Source organism: Dipodomys ordii, unplaced genomic scaffold, assembly GCF_000151885.1.
Source record: "Dipodomys ordii isolate 6190 unplaced genomic scaffold, Dord_2.0 Scaffold89, whole genome shotgun sequence".
Lineage (NCBI taxonomy): Eukaryota > Metazoa > Chordata > Mammalia > Rodentia > Heteromyidae > Dipodomys > Dipodomys ordii.
The window spans coordinates 960,665-971,861 of NW_012267305.1; positions in this window are offsets into that span (position 1 = coordinate 960,665).

Here is an 11,197-nt window from a genome sequence, read left to right on the forward strand (position 1 = left end):
TATTTACTTTGTAATTCTTCCAGGAAAATTACTTGTGAATTTTGAGTGCCCAAGTAGACTCTCAAGATAATTTGCATTAAAAGTTTTAATAATCAATGATAAAAGTGAAGATCTGTCAACAGATTTTTCAGTTTTTCTTCTCTACCATTCATGTGTATTCAGGTTACTAGTGTTGATGTGATTGTGATTACCTGAGTCATCTTAGTATTTAACACTGTGCTTCAAACCTGACTAACAGAGCATGTCTTTTTTTTTTTTTTTTGTCGGTCGTGGGGCCTGAAATCTGGGCCTGGGCACTGTCCCTCAGCTCTTCAGCTCAAGGCTAGCCCTCTACCACTTGAGCCACAGTGCCACGTCTAGCTTTTTCTGCTTATGTGTTGCTGAGGAATAGAACCCAGAGCCTCATGTGTGCAAGGCAAGCATTCTACCACTGAGCCACCTTCCCAGCCCAAGAGCATGTCTTGAGCAACAGCAGGAAAGGCATGTATACTTGTACATTTGAGACTCCTTTACAACCAGCAAGAATTTCCCAGGTTAAAAATGACTTTTCTAGGGATGAAGGCATGGTTCAAATGGTACAGCACTTGTCGTTTTGTTTTATTTTTCACATAAAGTCTCACTTTTCACCACTAGGTGGCCTCAGTTACGGTCCTACCTAGGACTTCTGTGTAGCTGTAATGTCAAGGACACACTTCTATTCCCAACTATTGGTAGGCAATGTGATCTCAGTAACTTTTAACCCCAGGTGGCCTCAAAGGGAAATCCCTACCCCATCTCTGCCTCTCCAGTAGATGGGTTACAGGAGTAACCATCACACCTGGCTGGGGCTGAACTTTCTGTTAAGTTTCCCAATCCTCTTTGATATGAGCCATATGAGTAGTGTTTATTAATATCTACCTAAGGCTGGGTAGAGTATTAGCTTAACACGAATTAGGCCCTGGATTGAATCCCCAGCTGAAGTGGGCCAAGGCCAATATTTAATACTAATGCTCAGTGTCAACTTTACTAGTGTCTGTTTGGCACAGTTCCAACGTCAAGGGAGATCCTCTGACATAATTATAATCTCAGAACTCAGGAGTCTGGGCAATAGTATCTCAAGATTTATTATAAAGTAAGCAAGACTGAAGTCATGAAGCCCAATCTCCACACAGAAAAGAGTCTGCTCCTTCCATCTTTCTGAAAGAGAGCAAAAACTTGTCATCATTGTATATCCCCATCAACACTTTTGCAAAACTCTATCACCATTAGAACACTGTGGAGTCTCTTTCAGTATTGAAAAAAAGTTTTTGTTGGTGGTGGGGCTTGAACTCAGGGCCTGAGCGCTGTCCCTGAGCTTTGGTGCTCAAGGCTAGCACTCTACCACTTTGAGCCACAGCCCCCCTTCTGGTTTTCTACTGGTTCATTGGAAATAAGAGTCGAACAGACCTTCCTACTTTGACTGGCTTTGGACCATGATCCTCAGTTCTCAGCTTCTTGAGTAGCTAGGATGACAGGCACAACCCACCAGTACCTGGCTCAGTTTTAATATTTTTAACAGGGTTAAATTTTACAAAACAAATAGAAACACCATTCTACTCAGAAACGAACATTATTATTCTGGAGTATTTCTTTCTAGCCTATTTTATATTGCTGTGAAATGCAGTGTTTGGTTTTTATATCACAGCAAGGGTGAGTGAGGGGAACATATTTTTAGAAATTAGGTTGCTTCTCTTATTTAAATGTCCTTATCTTAAAGCTATATTCATCCAAATTCCCAGTTCTACTAAATCCAATCCCCATCGGTCTGTATACCCTAGACTTCATCTTAAAAAAGCTGGCACATTGGCTTTCAGAATCTGTTATGATACAGATGGACCCGTTGCAACTATGAGAAGTACAAGTTGTCATGTCGAAAACGAACTTTACAACTTTGGTGGGGGGGGGGGGATTCGGTGGGGGGGCGGGAGGGGGAGGCTGGACAGGGATGGGAAGGGTAAACAAAGGAGGAGGCTACAATGCTTGATAAGAAATGTACTCATTATCTTGCCCATGTAATTGTAACCCCTCTGTACAGTATGTTCACAAAAAATTAAAATTAAAAACAATTTAAACACGACATTTAAAATAAATAGTGGCAGAAGTATAAGTTAAGGACAAGAAAAAAAGAATCTGTTATGATTTTTAAAAAGGGCTTTGTCTAAACATAAATCTATATTCAAAAGAAGTGACATCAATAGGGTAATTATGAACAGATATCACATGAAAAGATTTTTTTAAATACCAGTTTGGTAAAATGGATCTTAATTTGTTAGCTGCACCATTTTTGAATGGGAAATAGGTGCTAAAGAAATGAAAAATACATATTTGCTGGCTCTGAGCTGCCCACTCCTTCCCATCCCAACAGCAGCTCCCCCTCCCTTGCCATGCCAGTACTATTCTTTTTCTTGATATTGCTGGTTAAGACATGTACATATTAAACCACACACCATAGACCAAGCCGTAACTCCAGTAAGTACCACTCAATATACTTCTGATACCTGCTGGAACTTCAAACTAAATTTCCATCTTGTTTCTTGTAAAGTGTGTTAGAAAAATCAGTTATCACTGGGAGTTCCTAGACTCTTTATTGTACCTCAGAGAACAATCATCATGAGCCTTTCTATTCTTTGTTCAATTGCTGTCTGCAACTTTAATGGTTTCTTGTGTCAGTGTGGTAGGTATCTGCCTTACAGCACAGTCTGCTGTAAGAAGGCTGATAGGGAAGGTAGAAATGAGTAAATACCCATGCGTAAATGTGACTATGTGTGTGAACATTCAAACATGTTCCAAAGTACTCCTGACCCAGTCTGGGAAGAAAAAGAAGACCACCACAACTTGCTGCCTGTACTAAGAACTGGAAAGCAACTAACCTAAAACAATTCTCTCAGCTGGTACCTAAAGTTAGAGCAAGCCAACATAATACACTTGCTTTAATCCACTTTAAAAGTGTTTGGTCCCATGGCTTAACCAGGAGAAACTGCAAGACTCATTGAAATCAATAGCATTCTTGATTCCAGAATTCTTGAGGCTCAATTGCTAGACATTGCTTGAGTGATTTTTAACCAAGTCACATATGGCTTCTCTGGAAAATGGCGGTAAATTCCAGGCTTTTTACTGTATACAGTCAGGACAAGGACTAGCAGATGCCATAAAGGATGCCTAAGGACACTGCAAGTAAATTTGTGAGAGCCCCAAGTGATAATGTTCACCACAATCTAAGAGTTCCAACAGGTCTTGAATAGCTTTCTCCTGAAAAGTTTCAGCTAATACTGCAGCAAGTAAAATACCACTGTCAAGAAATACATTCAAAAGGAAAATCTTGGAACATTGTGTGCATACATGTTTTATGGCAAACTGTCAATACATATATGACATCACTCCAGTTCATGAATGTATGCTTTCAATTCTAGAGCTAAATATGGGCTTGAGTCATATCTAACATGCCTGAATCTTAGCTGTTTGTGACTTCTGTAAGAAGTCACAGGAACATTCATCCCCAGTCATGGACACTGAAATCAAAGAACAACCTGATACTTAAACAATGTGTCTAATTGTTCGGAACAGAAGCAGAAGTACCGCTAGTCAACCTCCTCAGTCTCCTCCCCTGCTGAGATGTTGGCAAGACTTAAGTCAGAACAAAGGTACTCCCCAAATACATAAAAAATAGTATTAGTCTAAATACAATAATAATAGAACTTGAGGAAGGGAAGCTCCTTCCATAGCTTTTGTTTTATTGCACCTCAAAGTTCTACATCATCCCAAGCCTTAGGCTTTCCTGAACCCTAGGGAACTGGCTGATAATCACTTGCTCACAAAGATTGGCCAAGATAAGTTTTTCAAAGTGCAATCAAGGTTCCACTGTGGAACCTAGAGAATTTACAGTCTTCTCTTGGCCAAAAGACTGTTAATGTGTGCTCCCCCCAAAGAACCAAAATATAGTCTTTCTTGATTATCTAGTCCTATCTGTGGATGCCATTCATGAGCGGTAAGTGCTATCTGGAATCCCAGAAGTCAAAGGGAAATAAACCTCAATGTTCTTTTGACCTGCCTGTCACTGCCATCTCATCAAACAGGCAAGCTCTCTTTCACCCTTTCCATTCACCTTTCTGCCATGTCTTTCCCCAAAGACATCATGGAGAATGACAATGTTACCATGCAGTTAGTACATCATAAGACTAAAGACTCACAGAATCTGGGTTCTACCCCCAGCACTGAAAAGAGGAAAAGGACACACAGGAAAGTAGACTTTGAAACCTCTCTCAGCCACTTATTCTTGAGTTATTTATCCTCACGAGTGATTGATTCAACACTACTTTTCTTTTCTTTTCTTTTCTTTCTTTTGTTTGTGCTCATGCTGGGACCTGATCTGAGCTGAGATCTTTCAATCTTGCTGGTTTTTCTTTCAAAGCTGGCACTCTACCACTTGAGCCACAGTTCCACTTCTTGCTTTTGGGTAGCTAATTGGAGATGAGTTCCATGTACTTTCCTGCCTAGGCTGTCTTTGGCCCATGATCCTCACATCTCAGTCTCCTGAGTACCTAGGATTATAGGCATGAGCCACCAACACCAGGATAGCTGTTTTCTTAAAGTAGTAAATTTTGTGACAAGTTAGAAATACCTTCAAAGACTTGAAAAATGGAAAATAATTCAACCTTAATCCAGCTGTAGCCCATAGATTAAGACGAACAAAGTCTAATTTTATGGTTCATCATGAGTTTAAAAAATTCATTTGCAATAGTGATATTTCCTCCACAGATTTGGCTTCAGAGACTTGGCTCTTTTACTCAGTCCTTCTGGTTTCAAAATGTGACCACTCTGAAAAGGGAGTATTTGAACATTATTTTCTCCAACAAAATAGAGGCTCAAATCCTATTGAAGAAGTTTACAAACAAGCTCCTCCACTGAGTTTCTTTTTTTTGGGGGGGGGGGTCCAGTCGTGGGGCCTGAACTCTGGGCCTGGGCACTGTCCCTCAGCTCTTCAGCTCAAGGCTAGTGCTCTACCATTTGAACCACAGCGCCACTCTGGCTTTTTTCTTTTTGCTTATGTGGTGCTGAGGAATCGAACCCAGGCCCTCAGGCATGCAAGGCAAGCGCTCTACCACTGAGCCACCTTCCCAGCCCCACTGAGTTTCATTTTAAAATGGCATACAACTTCCTAAAGATCTATAGATATAGATGTATATATAGATAAAGATATAATAGAAAACATTCTGGTCGTAGCTGTATCTACAGGCTTCAGGTATCACAAAATCTAATTCTTAAGTTTTAAAAGCTTCAAGATGGTTTAACATAAGACTAACCAAGAAATCAGAGAGCAAAAAATTGTTGAAGTCAGGCAGGCATTTATGTAACACTTCTAAAACCCTGAGCCAGGAGCCACCGTGCTGCATGACTACCAAAGAAAGCAAGTGTCATCTTTTCCTGACCTTCAGGCACTTCACATGTCTTGTCCACTTAGAAAATCATTTCCATTCTTTCAATGGAGGTACTGATAGTATGTATGTATTTAAAGCTTGTCATCTGTAGAACATAAATTAATTTAAATTATGCAATTAGTACTGAGTTGTCAGAAGCAGTACTCAAAAGACAGCCCATTTTCCTTGCTTTTATCCTACTAATGTTTCAACCAAGCTACCTTAAAAATAAGGCAGACAGATTAATAGCGGGAAAGAAAAGAAGATTTAGGGTTTAGAGAAAAGTCCTGACTGGTCCTGCAGAATGCAATATCTCTGTATGCATAAAGCTCTTCTCTCATTAGTAGGCTTGATCATTTATAGTGCCGGCCTCATAAAGTTGGACTGATACACATAAAAAGCCTAATATGCAGGGTCTGTCATTAAACAGGTCCTAGTCAGCCAGTGAAGAATCACAAATCGAATCCTCACCAAAACCACGAAGGTCTTCCAAGTGTCCACGCAGCCTGGATATAGCATGGGAAATTGGAGGAACTTCTACCAGAGATTCCTTGAAAGTACCATATTATCTATTATACTTCTCACAAGAGACTGTCCAATACCAAATGGTATGCAAAACAATGTACAGTCCCAAATAGCCTGTACAGCAAACACAAATTTTATGGAAATCTCTGAGGAAATTCTCTGGAAGATGGTGGTAGCGACGACGACAACAACAACAATATGAAGTTTTGTCCTTGTGTGCTCATCAAATTGTCAATTGTTTGGTTCATCCCCAAAGGATATAATATTTCACATTTCATCTCTCAAGGCAAATCAGTATAGTTGAAGAAAAACATTGATCCAAGTCACTCCAGACAGGGCACCCCAAACCAACATCTGTCTCCAATTCACTTTGTTGAGCATTGGTAACATCTCCCTTTTATCTGAAATACACTTATCAATGTATCAACTGAGTTTCCATTAAAAAACGTTTCCTTGGCCGGGATCACACCTATAATCCTAGCTACTCAGGAGGCTGAGATCTGAAGATAGCGGTTCAAAGTCAGCCTGGGCAGGAAAGTCTGTGAGACACTTATCTCCAGTAAACCACTAGAAAATCAGAAGTGGTGCTGTGGCTCAAGCAGTAGAGCGCTCGCTTTGAGCTGAAGAGCGCAGGGACAGCACCCAAGCCCAGAGTTCAAGTCCCACAACAGACCAAAAAAAAAGTTTCCTTTTCCTAGAATATATTATCATTGTACTTAAAGAACGTTAGTTTATTTTACTTATGAGGAAATTCTGTGATCAATTCACAGAAGGAATTTAATGAATGCTATTTAATTTTTGAATTAAAAAAATAACCAATGAGTATGGAGAGATACTTCTTTTATGAGTACATGCTTTTCTGTTCTCTCATGAAGTATACCATAGATGGCATCTTTTTTTTTTATTTACCTGCTACAGTCCCCATTAACCCAAGAGCACAGCATGAGAAAATATTTGTTTCTAGAGTCTAAGACTGTCCTATATAGCTTGTCTATTGTTTCTAAATACAACTCTCAAAGAAATCCAGGCTTTCTGGTGCTAAGAAGTGTCCTTTTGGCAAAAAAAAGAGCTATGTGCCTTGTCTTTTCCATTGCTGACATGGTGTAGTCCCCACTGCTTTCAAGTCTAGCCTGTATTCCCTATTGCAATTTTAATCCCTTTGTTTTTCTTCACACATCGTACCCTTGGTCTCCTAGGGAAGGCTTCTTGGATTTTGAATTGTGTTTCTTCTGACTGACTTTTTATATAATGAATGCTACAAATATGGCCAGGCTCCCATGGTCCAAAGTAGTGACAAGAAATTTTAACCTATACCCTGAGATTTGGGGGTTCAAGAACTGTTTCTAAAACTTACACTAATGGAGGAGTATGGGAAGGGATGGGAAGGGTAAACAAAGGAGGAGGCAACAATGCTTGATAAGAAATGTACTCATTATCTTGCCCATGTAATTGTAACTCCTCTGTATGGTATTTTCACAATAAATAAATAAATAAAAATAAAAATTACACTAATGTACATTAATGATAACCTTAAGACAAAATAATCATCCCTCTATATACAAGGAAGATTGTTCATTCAGGTACTCAACCAACCACTAGTCAAAAATATTAGAAAAAAATCCCAACCTCACCTATGTTTATACTGAACAATACGGACATTCCTGCTTGCAACTATTCCCTAAACAATACACAGTACAATGTTTACCTAATATGCACATTAGGTATTATAAGAAAACTAGAGATGGTTTAAAGTACTCAAGAGAATATGTCTAGGTTATATGCAAATACTGTGCCATTTTATGTAAAAGACTGAAGCATTTCTGGATTTTAATATCCACAGAGATCAGCGAACCAATGCTCCGTGAATGCTGAGGGGTATCTGTGGTCTAAATATTCAAATAAGAGACAGAAAAGTTTCAAAATGTCTATTCTAATTTATAGGAAATGTCTCTAAATATAAAAAATGAAGACAGATTAAAGGTAAAATGATGAAAAATATATTATTTACAAATGCTCAATTGCAGAACAAGAAACTTACTCAAGTCAATTGTAATGAAAAGACTCTAGTACTGCAAAAAGACAGATATTAGTAAGAGAATGGGACAGACCAGAAGCAAGTTTGCACATATTTGGTCAAATAATTCCCAACAAATGTTCTCAGAATATCCAATAGGAAAAGAATATTAGTTTTAACAATGATGCTAAGAAACCTTGATATCTATATGCCAAAATCTAAAAAAAATAAACCTTTAACTTACACTATAGGCAAAAATTAACTCAAAATGAAACAAACACATAAACACAACAGCTAAAACTACAAAACCCATAAAATAAAATGTATAAGAAATTTCCATGATACTAGGTTTGGCAATGATACAATACCAAAATCACAAGCAACCAAAGAAAATATGAATAAATGGGAATTCTTCACAATTTTAGAAGTTTGTATACCAAGGGATAATACCTACAGAGTGAAGTCCAACTTATATCATGGTAGGAAGTATAAATTATGTTTTATAAAGGATTACTATCCAGAATAGTTAAGAATTCCTACAAGTCAACAACAAAAATAATAAATGTGAAAAATACTTAATACACATCTCTCCAAAGAAGGTACATAAATGATTAACAAATACATGAAAATATGTTCATCAGCATTAAGCATTGGGAAAATTGAACGCACAACCACAATGAAGGCTGAGGATATAGTTCACTGGGAAGCAAACAATCATAAATAGATATCATGTCACATTCATTATAGTAGCTAGTATTTAAAATTCAAAGCAAAAGGACAATATTGATGAGGATTCTGAGAAATGAGATCCCTGAGCATTGCTGATATGAATGCAAAATGGCACAAATGTGGAATACATAATGTATATATGTGAAAATGTGAGAGTGGTGAAGGTGGTGGACACATTCAAATGAAACCCCTAAAAACTAAATAAATAAAATGAAAACCCTATGTCAAACCACTTGAAGATAACAAAAATAATAAAGTAAAAATACAAATTTTATATGAATTTTTAAAAAGTTAATGACAGAATTATCTGCTTCTGAGTAACACCAAAAAAAATTGGAAACAGGGACGAAACAAATACCTGGATAACCATCTTCACAACATCATTATTCACCACAGCCTAAAGGTGGAAGCATAAATATCCATCAATAGACAACCAAATGATATAGCTACTCAATGGATTATTATTCAGCTGTAAAGGAATGAAGTACTGCTACATATTATAACATGGATAAACTTGATAGTATGCTAAGTAAAACTACCCAGGCACAAAGTGACACATATGTAATATATAAGTGGTGAAATTCATAGAAACAGAAAACCAAGTGATGGGTGTCAAGATCTGGTGAACATTATGGAAAGTTCATATTCTTGAGACCTATTTGAATTTACAAAAATAAAAACAAAGTTGGGGTAGATGGTTGTGCCTAACAGTTAATGTACTGTTCATTTAAACTTCAGGACAATGGAAAGTTTCATGTTATATGTTTTATCAAAGCAAAAAATTCAAAGTTGAAAAATTAAGGATTACTTTTCACAATCATATAGAAGTGCCAGATGGGTTTAATCTGTGAAAATAATCAATGAATAAAAGTCATTAGAAGGAAAAAGTAAAACCCCAAAGCTCATTTAAAGAAATATAATTTAATCAAAGAAGAAAACTTCCCAACCTACCAAAGGGTATCTAAACATGCTTCCGTGGGCCCATCATATTAAGTGATGAAAGTTTGAGACCATTCTCCTAAAAATCATCAGCAAGATTTAATCAATGAATATTAGAGTAAATTTGATGATGATTACGGGTTATATAGTCCATGTCCAGAAATCAATTGTGGATGGGTATTCTCACCAAAATAAGAAACAAGGGAAAGGATTTGGACTTCTACTTGGAGGATACCTTGCCGGTATGAGGGTCAAGAACATACCCTGAAAGAATCTCACAACTGATTTTGTGTTTGATACTATTGACTTTCCAGCATCTTCTGGGTGGAATTGAAAACATATTATCTCCACATTCTACCCTACCTTGATCTCATCTGGGCAAGCTTTCTGGACTTGTCTCATCACATGCTCACCTCATGTTTACCACTCCATGCACACTAGTACCAGGGTTTGTCATAGGAACAAATGGATTTTTCCATCACTGAAATAGGCTTCAATTCTGAATCTCTCTCTCTCTTCCTTTCTGTTAACTTAATTTTCATGATAAGACTTATCACACCCTAACATTGCATGTGTACGTGGATATTTATTGTCTTCTCTAATTAGAAAGTCAGATCAGTGAAGGCAGTCGCTTTGTTGTATTCACTAGTATATCTTGAAGTCCTGGAACAATGCCTAATAACTACCTAGATCAAAGAGGAAGGTGGTTTTTTGGAAGAGATTTCAAGTGACTTCCCAGAAACTTCTGCAATTTAAGGAAGAAAGGGGGAGTTTTCTGCAGGCTGAAAGAAACAGATGGGTGTGAGGCAGTCCCAAATTTGTCCCAGGTCACCAAGAATTCCTGGGTTCAACTACCAGCCTGCTGTGTACAGGAAGAAAATAGTCAGCAAAGCCAACCTCTCACCTTCATTGTGCAAACAGTTTCATGAAAAACCATCAGCTAGCTTCTCAAAAGACCCTTCTTTATATGTGACTAGGAAATTTACTCTTCCTGAGACCTTCTTTTTATGTTTTCTCTATTAACATTTTGATTTTTCATGCCCAATTATCAGGCATAATGTAGCTGCATGATTTAATTAATTGCCAAAATGCAAAAGTGCAAACTTTTATGTATAAATAATTACTGACACAGGCAAACACGTGTTCCTTCAGAATGAACAGTCATTAGCTAATTGTGCTCACAAATACCTAAGAAGAGGGCTAGCAACTTCTGACTTAGCTTCATATTCAAACCAGATTTCACACTTTTAAATTAAAAATGGGTCAAAATTTGAGAAAAATGAATACATATTAGAAAAAGTTAAAAACTGATCTTCTAAAACATAATCAGGAATTCCTTGGAGAATAAGATGTTATTTTAACATGCCTGTAGCACTTCAGGAACAGTCTACCTGACATATAAGCATCCAGTTTAAAAGCCTATTATATGTTATCTATGTATCTATTATGAACTGAGGATCAAAAACTAAATTCATATCCATAAATTCATGTCCTTGCATTATATGCTAAATAGTTGTGAATCTCCTTCTTCTACAGTAATTTACTCATAGCCACAAAC